Source organism: Cicer arietinum, chromosome 1, assembly GCF_000331145.2.
Source record: "Cicer arietinum cultivar CDC Frontier isolate Library 1 chromosome 1, Cicar.CDCFrontier_v2.0, whole genome shotgun sequence".
NCBI lineage: Eukaryota > Viridiplantae > Streptophyta > Magnoliopsida > Fabales > Fabaceae > Cicer > Cicer arietinum.
The window spans coordinates 44668562-44682715 of NC_021160.2; the positions used below are offsets into that span (position 1 = coordinate 44668562).

At 25.1% G+C, this 14154-nt stretch overlaps 1 long non-coding RNA gene across 1 annotated transcript; it reads left to right on the forward strand.

Annotated features, from left to right (window-relative positions):
• The first annotated feature begins 12107 nt into the window (after positions 1-12107).
• Positions 12108-13351, forward strand: LOC113787144 (uncharacterized). Its single transcript, XR_003473445.2, has 2 exons — positions 12108-12456; positions 13082-13351. It is a non-coding gene; the product is annotated as an uncharacterized lncRNA (long non-coding RNA).
• Positions 13352-14154: the final 803 nt, after the last annotated feature.

Genomic DNA, 14154 nt, shown 5'->3' on the forward strand with positions numbered 1-14154 from the left:
AAGAAAAAAAATTTCATTCTATTATTTAAAAAATGAACAAAATTGAATGAGTTGTATTTATTTATTTTTTCATTTTTACCCATACTAGAAAATATTATTATGTTGAATTAAACTATAGTATTATCTTTTATTAAAATAATAAAATTTCATACCTTATATAAAAATCTTCTCCTTCCTTCCTTTGCTTTGTAAATTTCAATCACTAGTTACATTAATTAATTAATCAATAGAAATAAACTTAAAAAAGCCTTATTTAATAAATCAGTAAAAAAAATTAAATAAATAAGACTACCACGACCTATTAAAACACTATAAAATATAATTATAAACCAAATTTAAGTAACTTATAAAACAAATTACAAATTTGTAGAGAAACACGTAAAAACTCACAATAATTATGTGTTACTAACCGTGATAAGCAATTATTACAAAAAAATAAGAATCTTTGCTACTTACTTTTTCTACCTACTCGCGTACAATTTTGCAAGGGAGAGGATCTGAACAAAAACATGTAGAATAGGAGTAGTAAAGGAATCATGAAACTAGAAATAGGTCTGAAAATAAAATGCACAATCCTTTGATGACTATCTAAAAATAGATACAATTTGTATGACTAAAGACCAAAAAGAAGCTTCCTTTTCGTTTTCTTGTTTGTTTTCTCATAATATGTGTATTATATTTAAATATGATTTTTATTATAAATATAATAAAGCAATAACTGATATATATATATATATATATGGATAACTATAATAAGGTACTGAGTATTGATTTAGAGAATATTATAGTAATATTAATACATATCTTTCGTTTGGGTAGAAGTAAATTAATATTTTGATAAATTCGTAACTTGAAACTAAAAATAACAAATTACTTTATAAACTATAAATGATTAAAATTTATATTATTTTTATTTAAACTAATTAATTTTGTCAATAGAAAAATATTTCTTAAATGAATAATGGGTGTAGTAGAGTTTGCGAATAATTGACCATAGTTTTTTTCTTCTTTTTCTTTTCTTTCTCTTTGTTCTAACATATTTATTAAACAAGACTTTTCATAAGCTTATTTCTATTAATTAATTAAATAATTAATGTAATTAGTGATTGAAAACGATAAGGCAAAGGAATGAGAAGATTTTTATATAAGGTATAAAATTTAACTATTTAAATAAAATATAATACTATATTTCAATTCAACATAATAATGTTTTTTTAATGTGTAAAAATAAAATAAAAAAATACAACTCATTTCATTTCGTTCATTTTTTAAATAATAGAATGAAATGTCTGTTCTATTTTATTTGATTATATTCTATTTCATAACTGTCTACTTTGTTCACTTTTAAATATCAAAAGAGAACTTTAATTCATATCAAATCAATTATAGACTTTATTTTATCTTAAGTTGTGATACATGTTCAATTGGTTAAAACCCAACATAAAAAAACCAGAACTTTTTTTACAATCACAAAAATTCAAAATATAAAATATTATATTCAACAAATAGCTTAAAAAATACTATAGCGTAAAAAATATAAAAGTAGGATTCAATTAATTTTACGGTGATAGAGATCATCAACAATATACTAGTTATGCCACTATAATATTAGAATAGAATCAATGCTTAAGTTTGAAGACAAATCTAAGAATATAAAATCACTCTTTTTTGAACTAAAAATTAATATTTTTAGGATAAAAATTATGATTTGGAACCAAAAATATTATAACAATAGTATGTATCAAAGTAAAAGAATTGTTAAAATTGACAAATTAAGATTTCTTTTGATGACATGAATTGAAGACTAGATACTGAATATAGTTGACTAAAACAGTAACAGCTCAACATATTGAATACAAACAAACTTATAAAATGCTAGCTAATATTAAGAGACTTTAGGTGCAATATGTCAAGACTAAAAAAAAAAGATAAATCAAAAGCTAATATTCTTTCAATAACAATATGAACCTAACATCATTTGACTAAACAGAATGATAACCCAATTGATATCCATTTCTAATTCCATAACTTATTTTCTAGACAAGATAAGCTTAAGTAAAAAAATAGTTGACTAATTTTTGTAACTAATTCTCTTCATCTATATCCTAACACACATTGTGTTGTCAATCTTCATTTTTATGCTTGCAGGAAAAGAAAATAACCTAATATGAATAATCAAACATCTAATGCAATGAGATAACACAACATCACTTACAACCGTACGTGAAGAAAGATTGGCGATTTGAGACTGCTAGTATTTCAAAATGGTCCAATCAAAAACATAATCAAACGGGAATCCAAGAGCAATAAGACAAGAACATCTAAATATGACATTAAAACATATCCCATCTAGACTCTAAAATATTGTTTCATATAATGGACATACACTATATGAAATAAAATACATATAATGAGATATTTTAACAAAATAGTTGAGTGCCAAGAAATTTTTTATATTTTATATTTTAAACATAAATTATTTTATATTCAACTCATATTTTATATGCAAACTCTAAGTTCTCACCGATTAATTATTTTTCTTCAAATGATTATGCTAAGAAATTTTTGTTGTCCCTCAACTACGAATTCTTTAACTACTTCAAAGAGTGTTTACTACAGTGTGTTTATATTTAAATTACTGAACTAAGGAATGCATAAAGTTAAATGATCTCATAAAAAGATTGATATGCATAAACAAAAAAAACTTGTTTGATTGATTACCAAAATGTAGGTTGCTCAGCTAATTACGCAGGTAGTGTGTAATAACTTCCACTTATAGAAATTTGTGGCATTCAACGATCGGCTCGTCTTTCCTATCTTCTTGGCATGTTTCGTTTGCATTATATGTGTGTGGCTTTTTTCTTGAATCGTGTCTCTGTGTTATTCTTTAGTGGCGCTAAAAACGTGAAATACGAGATCAACTGTCAAATTATCAAGTTCTACTGAACTTTGACTCGTTTCTATATCTTTATGACATTCATGAACCTCTATAAACTTGAGAAAGATTTGAATGACTCATAATTGGTCATTCCTTGCACACCTAACTATAATTCAGCTAAAGAAAACTCGACTACCTCAAAATTGGTATGCTTTAAGTTCTCAGCAAACAAATTATTTATTTTTAAGTGTTAACAGACACATAATTCTTGTTTTAATTTGTTAAAGTACAAAGTCTCTTATACATGCAAAATGATCGATAATCAAACTTAATTTTTAGACTTTAAATAATTTTAACAAATTCAAAACTTGATATTCGTAGAATTTATGACAATATTATATTAATTGTAGGAGAAACAACATGGATTCATTGCTCCGACGAAGGGCCATGTCCAAATAATGAAGAAGGTTGTAAAAATTATTGTTTGAAAATGTTAACTCTTGAAATTTCCAGTTGCATCAAAAATCTATGTTGTTGTGGATGATAATTGTACCTTCGTAAAGTATTTGTAAAATTGTTTCTCTAAAGAGTCTTTTATGAACTCTATCAAAATAAGTGAAAAATAAATATATACATGGTTAAAATATTTATTTTTATATTTTTTATTATATTATATTTGGTTTTGACAAAATTATACCTTATTTTCACTCAAAAAATATGCTCCTTTTAATATTTTTTATAAAAGATAGTTGAGTTAAAAAAGGCAGGATATTTAACCATTATAGATCAAATACATCAATTTTTATTGACTTAAACATTTCTTATAACATCAACCGAAGAAAATGAAAGACGAGAAAGAAGTGAGGACTAAGGAAGATTACAAATATTGTTTGTTAATATAAGAGAGAGAAAAAAAATACAAAAATGTTAATATTTCTCTTATATTTTTGAGAGACCACAATCTGATCATCTCTTATACATATATTACTCTTCCACCAATATCAAAGTGAAAGGACTATACTCCCTTTTTTTATCAAGCCAAAAAATATATATATTAAGAAGGTTACAATCCAAGCACAAGGAGCACCAAATAAAAGTTTTACATAATAAATAAGTGCAGACACACACCTCCACAACAAAAACCCCAATTCAACTGTATTTCTCCACCATTGATTTAAGTAATAAGCAAACCTTTTCACCCTTGTATTTTTTGCCACCACCATAACACAATTGAGATGCTAGGATACATAATTGGTTAAACACTCAAATTGTCTTAGTTTAAAATTAGAAAAGAACACACCTTCAAATTGATGGGCATTGCTATGCTAAAAATGCACTTAATTATATCTATTGCATAAATAGTATAAACAATTATATCGCATACACATATATTAATTAGCAAGTACCAAAGTAATTAAAATTGTTTATTATTCAAATTTATACTAATGGTTGAGTTAGCACATTAACGAAATAAACAAATAATTAAGAAAAAATAATAAAAACATAAAATGGTAAATCATATCTATCTCTCAATATCTCCCTTCTTTCAAGCCTTACAATATACATTCCGTTTTTTATGCTTCAAACTGTGTCTATTTTTTTTTAATTAAATTATTCTGCATCCTTAATATAATATAGTATAGTATAGTATAGTATAGTATAATATAATATAATATAATATAATATAATATAATATATTATATTATATTATATTATATTATATATATATACTACATATATTATTAATTGTATTTTTTTTCTTCATCTTTCATGTATAATAAAGAGCAAATTAAATTTAAAATTTATGTAATATCATATAATTCCTCTAAAAATAATTAATAAATCCCTTATATAATATAATATAATATAATATAATATAATATAATATAATATAATATAATATAATATAATATAATATAATATAATATAATATAATATAATATAATATAATATAATATAATATAATATAATATATTATATTATATTATATTATATTATATATATATACTACATATATTATTAATTGTATTTTTTTTCTTCATCTTTCATGTATAATAAAGAGCAAATTAAATTTAAAATTTATGTAATATCATATAATTCCTCTAAAAATAATTAATAAATCCCTTAAAAGTGCACTAAATTAGAGTTTATTAATATCCTCATACTTTACCTTTGCGTGTAAATCTGGTTCAATTCAAAAATAAATTCAAAGAAAGAAGCCAACCAAGTAAGGGCCATAAAGGATCTAAAAAGTAACTTAAACAAACACAATTTTCAACTTCAAGAAAGTGTCAAAAGAGTGCTCAATTATAGGCTGAAGTTTCATAAAATTAAGCCTTTTAAACATGGGGATTATCCAACTTATCACTTTTAGAGTTCAAAGTGTGTAGGGTTAACCTTATTGCTTCTAAGCATTAAATACTTTAAGAATTTCTTCAATCAAGCCATTTAATCATTATCATTCATAAAGTTTCATTCTTATTCTAGAATACATAGGTTTATTTATCTAAAATACTAGGGACATTTTTCGTTAGTTTAACTAGACAACTTAGCCCTTTTATTGATGTCATTTTTTTTCTTTTTAATTTGATACCATTTCACCTTTGACTTGACTATTAGTGGAAGTAATCTCCAAGATACTCAATGAAATAACACTTCACCATACCTTTTATTTGACTGCTTGTGTGAGTAACCCCCAAGCTAATTACTGAGATTGTACTTATTAAATTTTTACTTCTTTAAACTAAGATGTCAATTTCTCTTTGTTCTTGTCCCTTAGTTTGTGAATTTTTTATTCCTCAATTATCTTATGTTAAGGATTTAGTTTTCTTCAAATTAAACTTAGTTGTTTTAATCTTGATCCATCTCAAGACACCTAAACTTATTCACAACATGAAATTCTTGTGTCAAAAGTAAGGAACATCTATACCCTAGCAAACATAATTTCAAAGTTTCAATCTAACCTTAACAACGTGTTCATCACTAGACCTTGTTCAAAAATCAAACACAACAGTGACATTATAGGATAAACTTCAAACACATAATTCAAGTAAAACTAGTTAACCAAAGATGCCAACACAAGGTCTACAAGAGGTCAATCGACAAAATATAGTTTATTTCCCTCAGACTAGCATAAAGCATGATCTTCAATGTAGAATATTCAAATAGACACAAGATGAATAAATAAATGAGAGAAAATAAAATTGACTTCCATGAAAGTGAAATAAAAACTGACAACAATGCCCCAACATGAAAATCAAAGGAATTCTTCAGCAAGTGTGGGATAATTAAGAGCAACAGTTTCCATTAGAGGCTTCCCATTAATAACAAAAATATCTTGCACAAAATTACAAGAAGAAAAAAGAGAAATATTTTTAAAGGAATTAAAAAATGAAAGAAAAAAAAAATCATATTTCCTTATCTATTTGTAAGGTTAACCTCATTTTTTTTTTTAACTTCAATTATGTCATCTCTTGTGGCTAAGAAAGATCGTCCCAAAATCATCCTCTTCTATGTCTAACACCACAAAATTCATAGAAAAAATAAAATTTTCCCACTTTAACCAAAACATCTTCCACTATGTGACGGGGGTGAATTATGAAACTATCAACTGTAAGGAGATGTTAGTAGGTTGTTATTCCTGCAAGCCAAATTTCTAAACATAGATAAAGACATCAAATTTATACTTTCTCTTAAATTACAAAATACCTTTCCAAAAAGAGAGTTATCAATTGTACAAGGGATAATGAAACTACATGGATCTTTAAGCTTAAGCTTTACTAAGACTGTTAACATGTTTGGTCATTCGTGATTGATATTATTTTTTCTAAATTAATTTTTAGTCTAGTCATTCAAAAAAAATGATATTCAAGAAAAACATAGAGAATAGAAATGTTGAACGATTGAAATACTAAAGTTATGTTTGTACATGTAATAATTTATAGTCTCAATTATCCTATAGGTTCACCAATTAATTGCAGTAAGATCGTTAATAATTAATTGATTGAAAATTTGCAAAAGGGTGGTCAATCATAACACGTAAATATATAGGAAAATTTAACTGAGCAATTAAAACTAATCAAAATAAAACTAAAATAAATAACTAAGACTTACTAAAAGGCATCTCAACTCCAAGATCCACCAAAGACTCTAAAAGAAAGTTTAGTTACTTATTGTCATACAAAAAATCAAATAAGAAATAATCGTGTTCATTAAATTAAACAGAAAAAGAAAACTCGTAAAGATAATGCCCCTCTCTCTCTCTAAATAATTAATAATTAATAATAATTCTTAAAAAGTGCTCTAAATTAGAGTTTATCATGCATGTCCCTATGCATCATTAAAAAAAAAAACTTATAATTCCTAACCAAATCAAAATATCTTACCAAATATGACACACACAAAATACTAATTCATCTTTTGCACAATTCCCAACACACAATCGGGATGACTCTAAATATACTGAAAAACACAAGAAATTGAGGGATTTGAATTGTGTTTCGTCATTCTTGAAAGATACGTTGATTGCTTAATCCACAATTTCACTTAATAGCATACAAGTATTTTTTACGTTGTCTCTTCAGACTTTGAATATTTTTCTCTAGCCTCTCCAATTTGTCATCGTCAAAACCCTTCTTCAACTTTTTGGTATCATGTCGTTGAGGTTCATGAGTGTTGTTGTACCTTTTTAGGTACCTCTTAGGAGTGAAAGAGTTTTTGCCACTATCAGGAATGCATTTGGGCTTGTTCTTGAATATTCATAAATTTTGGTTCGGTTAAGTCTTTTCTTCAAAATGAATTATTTCAATCAGAGTCATTGACTTTCATTAGAGTCGTTGACTTTCTTGTTCGAGTAAGATGATGTGTTTCTTGGATAATAAAAGTCAAAGACAGAAATGTGTGACTAAGAATTAGTGGCTTTGGGCAAATCACATTGTTGAATCATCAGAGTCAATGCAACATTAGAGGCTACATTAAAGAGGTAACATCTTAAGTGTGTTGTAACTTTTGATTAGCGAAATATGAGCTTTGAATGCATGACTTGAAAAATATCTTCAAAGTTAATGATAGCTTGATATAAACTCTTTAGAGACATGTTGAGCTTGTGCACATAAGAGGCACGCAAGGGCTTCAACGACAAGTTTTAAATTCAGTCTTCAAACAGTTTGCAGAGGTAGTCTTCAGACCTACTTATCAAAAGCAGTCTTCATAACCAAACATCAGAGGCAGTATTCGTAACAGTCAAAGGCATATATTCAAAGGCAGACGCATATGCTTTTGTGTTCCTCTGATCACTTCCTCTGGTTGCTTCCTTTGGTACATTCCTTTTGATTTCCTTAATCTGATTTTCAACACACTTAATGAAACTAGTAGTCCAAACAAATGGTTCTCATAAAATACCTTTGTTAACATCAAAATCACAAGAGGAAAACCAACTTAGTTCCAACAAAGCCACTTATAAAGTTTGATAAATGTTTCCGAAATGATTAGTATGAGAGACATATCTATTTATTATTTGCTAGAGTTTCTAATGATCAAATGCATTCAGTTGACTAACTATTTTTGAAATTGAAACAAAAGACTAACAGTGCGACAAAATATACTTATAAAAGAGGAACAAGTGTTGTGATGCATGAAGAAATAACGTCTCACTATCAATGAAAGTTCCGCCGCAAAGGAGCAAAACACTACATGTCGCAGAATCATCTGCTACAATATTACACCGTTTAGTAATGTTTTAACTGATACCAAATTTATAAAATCTATGTTGGATTGAAAGTTTATATCAAATAGATCATTCATGTTAAATTGTAAAATGTTGTCTAGATTCTAAAATTATTTGATATGCTATTGAAATACATCCAAATTAATGTCTTTTATATGGATGATCTATATGATATAATTTTTTTAAAAGATCGATTTTGTCGCTACATTATTTGAGGTGTCCACGCCCATCAATCTTTTGAAAGGTCAAATTCATCCCGATAATAAAAATTGATGAAATTCAATTACAAGGGTATAATTAAATAATAATAATTTAACTGAGACAAAAAATCGTATTTTGTCTATATTACCGAGACCAAAAGAACAATAAATCCTTCATTAAATTAAGCATCTAAATTGATGATTTAATAAAAAATCTATTTTCCAAAAAATATTCCCATTCTACTCTCTATTTTAAATAATATGTTGATCTACTCTTTTTTTGCCTTTAACTCTTGACCTCACACTTTGAAATAGCGAGATTATACACGTTTTTGGTTCTTTTAAAATGGAGTGCAACTCTTTTTGAAGCAACAATTTTTTTTTTAACATAGTACGCTTTACTCTTTCAAAGAGCAAAGTAATGAAAGGTCAATTTTTTATTCTAATTATAAAAAAAAAGTAAAATTCAAATTTGTATCATAAATAATAATAAAATTTTGTCAAATTTTGTCTATAATATAAAAATAATTGATATGTTATTGAAATACATTAAAATTAAAATTAAAATTAAAATTAAAATTTGATGTGTTTTTATAATTTTTCATGTATGATATACAATTTTTAAAAGGTCAATTTTGTTAGCACATTATTTGGCATATGTTCATGCCACATCAGTATTTTAAAAGGTCAAATTTATCAAGGAAATAGAAGTAGGTAAAATTCTAATTACAAGAGTATAAATAAAAATATAATTTAACAAATACTAAAATCATATTCTATTAATATTACATGGATAAAAACACAATAATTCTTTTATTAAATTAAACATCCAAATTAAGGATTTGTTTTTAATTAATTTCTTTTTCAAAAAAAATTACGAATACAATTTCTTTTAAAAATAATATATTAATCTATTCTTTTTTTACTTTTAATTGAGTATTACAATTTGAAATAGCGAGGTAGTACAAACAACGGAGTTATATTGTTTATATTTTCTTTAATAAAAAATAGTACAACTTCACTCTTCCAAAGAGCAAAGTGATAAAATATATACCACATTAAAAAAACATAAAATTCAAATAATGTAATGGTCTACCACCTTTTTATCTTTAACTTGACCTGATTCTTTGAAATAGCGAAGTTGTACATATTTTTAGTTTGAGAAATGTTATTTAAACACAATTTTAAACACAAATACAAACACAACTACGGTATACGTACACGTATACACATTTATACATATTTATATTCTCTCTCTTCATTAATATACCTCTATTACTCTCTCTTCATTGATTAACAATAAAATTAAATTAAACACCACAATTTCTCTCTTCTCTCTTTCTTTTCTCTCTTTTTTCTATAGTCTTTTTCATCTTCATCCATCTTTTTCCTCTTTCATCCTCTCTTTTCTCTCTCTCTTTCTTTTAGATGAATCAGCTAATTTTTGTGTTGACCTAGATTTTATTTTTCACTTGTATTTTTACACATTGCTCTCCAAATCTACACTTCTTAGATTTTTATTTTATTATTTAAAATAGATTTTTATTTTATTTTAGTTCTTCTGATATTTTCTTAACGGTTTACTTTTGTTGTTTTTGGCTCATACACGATTTTTTTTTGTTTCATTTTCTGGTTAATAGTGTAAACATTATTGGTTAATAAAGTATAATAAGTGGTTAATGCATTATTTTCGTCTAAAAGTTAGAGTTGTGAATTGTTAGTCCATATTAAGTTTAGTCCATGTTTCTTAAAGCCATTAACCAAATTTATTTTGTTTGATTAGAATGATCAAACTTTCTGTTCAAATTCATTAACCAAGTTGTGTAAGGAATTAACCATATTATTTTAAGTCATTAACCAAGTTTATATTTTGTTTGATTAGAATGTCAAAGTTATTTCATAAAGTTTTTGATTAAAATAAGTAAATAAAATGAAAAAGGAGGAATTATGAAAGAAAAGAAAGATAAATCTGTGAAGTTTATTTTTATAGAGGAAGAAAAAAAAAGTAAAAAAAGAGAGATAAAAAAGGGGAAAATAAAAAGAGGTGGAAATTAAATAAAGAGAGAGATTGTGTAGAAAATATAAAAGAGGAAAATTAAATGAAGAGAGATTATGTGGGAGCCACATGTATTTGTGTTTGTATTTGTGTTTAAAATTGTGTTCAAATATCATTGCTCTTTTAGTTTTTTATTTAAAAAAGTGATACATATAGTATCATTCTTTGAATCATTTAATTTTTTGTTAGAAGGAGCACTTTCGGAGTTTGTCATGGAGCAGAGCTCAACATATATTTTTTTTAATAATTTGTTTCTTTTATAGTAATTATTATTAGGTTTAAATATATTTTTGGTCATTATAATTATAATTTTTTTTTTTAATTTTTAAGTTTTTCTTTTTTAACTCACATATCTGTAAATATAATTTCATGTTTAAATAATCATTTTATCTAACTTCTATTGCAAAAATTATAATACCATAAAATTTAAATATAATTAAAATATAACTTCTTTTAACTTAAAAGTAATCGCTAAATATAGTTAAATTATAATATTTTTAACTTCAAATATTTTAGTTTTAACTTAAAATTCCTACATCTTGAAATTGTGGAGGTTCTCCACCAGCTGCCTCAACAACAAGAGGATCATTTGAGTGGGTTAATTTTATTGACTATTGATGAACATTGCAATAATTGTACCTTTTCTACAAATCCTACAAGTATGAGACAATTTAGAATATTTATTTTAGCTTCTTGACCTCTTATGAGTGATGTTTTTAGGAAGAGCATGAGTTACTCTATATTTCTGCATATTTTCATTATTTTCTATATAATCAAATTGGAATGACATACATCAGCATGAATTGAAATTTAATTTTCAAGTTTTTTTCGATCCTGCATTATAATTTTCATGTGGCTATAGCAATTGAAGATGTGAGGAGGGAGGTGAAAATGTTGAAAGCAGCCTTATCTTGATACATAATTTGGTCCAGTTTTATGATGCATTTAAGGATGTTTTTTTTAACGGAAGAACAATGAAATATTTAGAAGTAAATTTTATGTTAAAAAAATTATAATTTAATTATATTAAAGATTTATTTTTATGTTAAAAAAGTTATATTTTAATAATATATAGATTTAACGGTGTTATAATTTTTGTAACAAAAATAAAATAAAATACATTTGTAGGGATGTGAACCAAACAAAAAAATTTACGATAACCAAAATAAAAAAATATTATAATTATAAAGATTAAAGGTATATTTAAATATTATTATTATTATTATTATTATTATTATTATTATTATTATTATTATTATTATTATTATTATTATTATTATTATTATATATTAGAGTTCAAGTCTTTTCAAAACAATGAAGTTGTATTGTTAATATTCGAGCAATATTTTTATATATAACCAATTAATGGACGTAGTTCGTATTTTATCTTACACTTTTTCTTAACATTTATTTAAATTCTAATGGGGATACAATTTGATTTATGGTAGTAACTAGAAAGTTTCTCAATTATATCTATAAATAGTCTCTAGTATGTGATGCTTGCTCACTCATATCTTGAAAGAGAAAATGGTTTATCGCGTCAACTACATCTATTTCTTCATTGTATTGCTATGCATGACATCCATTTTCACTACAGGTAACATACATTTAAGCTCAGATTTCATTTCCAAGCTACGTTTTCTAAAAATGCATTTAACATATTTGAAAGTTTTTAAGGAAAATCAGACCGTGTTTTCAGAAAATTTCTTATTCTCATAGGTAATCTTGGAGATAACCTCTCATTTAGAAACATTGTTAGAAAATAGTTAAAAAATATTTATCAAAACAATACTTTGTTTAAGAATTTCAAACTAGGATTAATGTTTGAAAGTTTTAAATTAAGATTTTATGTCCCTTAATTTTATTCATTCTCAAATTCATTTTTATTAGTTTTTGTTTTTTGGAATTCTAACTTAAAATAAGACGGTCGCATTCCGAATATGTGACATTTTGCTGCATTTTGAAAGTGATTACAGAGTAGATATGCGACATCTGAAAAGTCAAAGTTATATTATTTTAATATATAAAATTTCAAATTATAATATATTGATTAATTTAAAATAAAAAAAACAGGGGATATATACGTGCCAAAATTTCTTAATTTGGTAATATACAAAGTCTCCCATATGTGTACAATGATCAATAATCAAACTTAATTGTTAGACTAAATAATTTTAATAAATTTAACAGTAAAATTTCTAACAATATTCTATTGATTGTAGAAGGAACACCACGGGTTCATTGCAACGACAAATGGGATTGTCCAGATGAAGAAGGTTGTCATAAATTTTGTTTGAGATTGTACAATCTTAACATTTCCAGATGCCTAACAAATTTTTGTTGTTGTGGAGAATAATTTGTGCCTTCACAAAATATTTGTAAAATTGTTTCTCTAAACAATCTTTTATGAACTCTATGAGAATAAGTGAAGAGGTTAAAATATCTCATTTCTAATATTTATTATTATATTATATTTTGTTTTGACAAAATTATACTCTCTCTTCATTAAAAAAACCTTTCACCATTGATTTAAGTCATAAGCAAACCTTTCACCCTTGTATTTTAGCAACCACCATGACACAATTGAGATGCAAGACTACCTCATTGGTCAAACACTCATTCATTGCCAACCAAATAACTTTGAATTTTTTGTCTTGATTTAAAATAAGACATACCTTCAAATTGACAGGTATTGTTGTGCTAAAATTGCGCTTATAACAAGTGTATTTTATTGCAAAAATAGTATAAAAGATTATATATATTCACATAAATTAATTAGTAAGTATTAAACTAATTAAGATTATATTATTTATACTAATACTAATAATTGAGTTATTACATTAATAAAATAAGCAAATAACAAATAATAAACAAAAATAATAAAAATATAATTGTAAATTATATATATTTCTCAAATTTATCTGAGCATTTCTTTTTTCCCGCCTTACATAATACATTCCCCTTTTTATGCAACAAACCATGTAGATATCTTTTAATTAAATTCTTCTACATCCTTATCCCATATATTATTAATTCTATTATTTTCATTTTTTTCTCATCTTTCATGCATAATAGAGTAAATTAAATTATAAATTTATATAACATCATATAATTATTATAAAAAAATTTAATAAGAATTTCTTAAAACTGTATTAAATTAAAATTTATCAACTACTTCACACTTAACCTTTGCGTGTTAACAAGCAAAGTTGGCTCATTTCAAAGATAAATTATAAGAAAAGAGCACAGCCAAATAAGGGGCCATAAAAGATCTATAAAGTATCTTAGACAGACT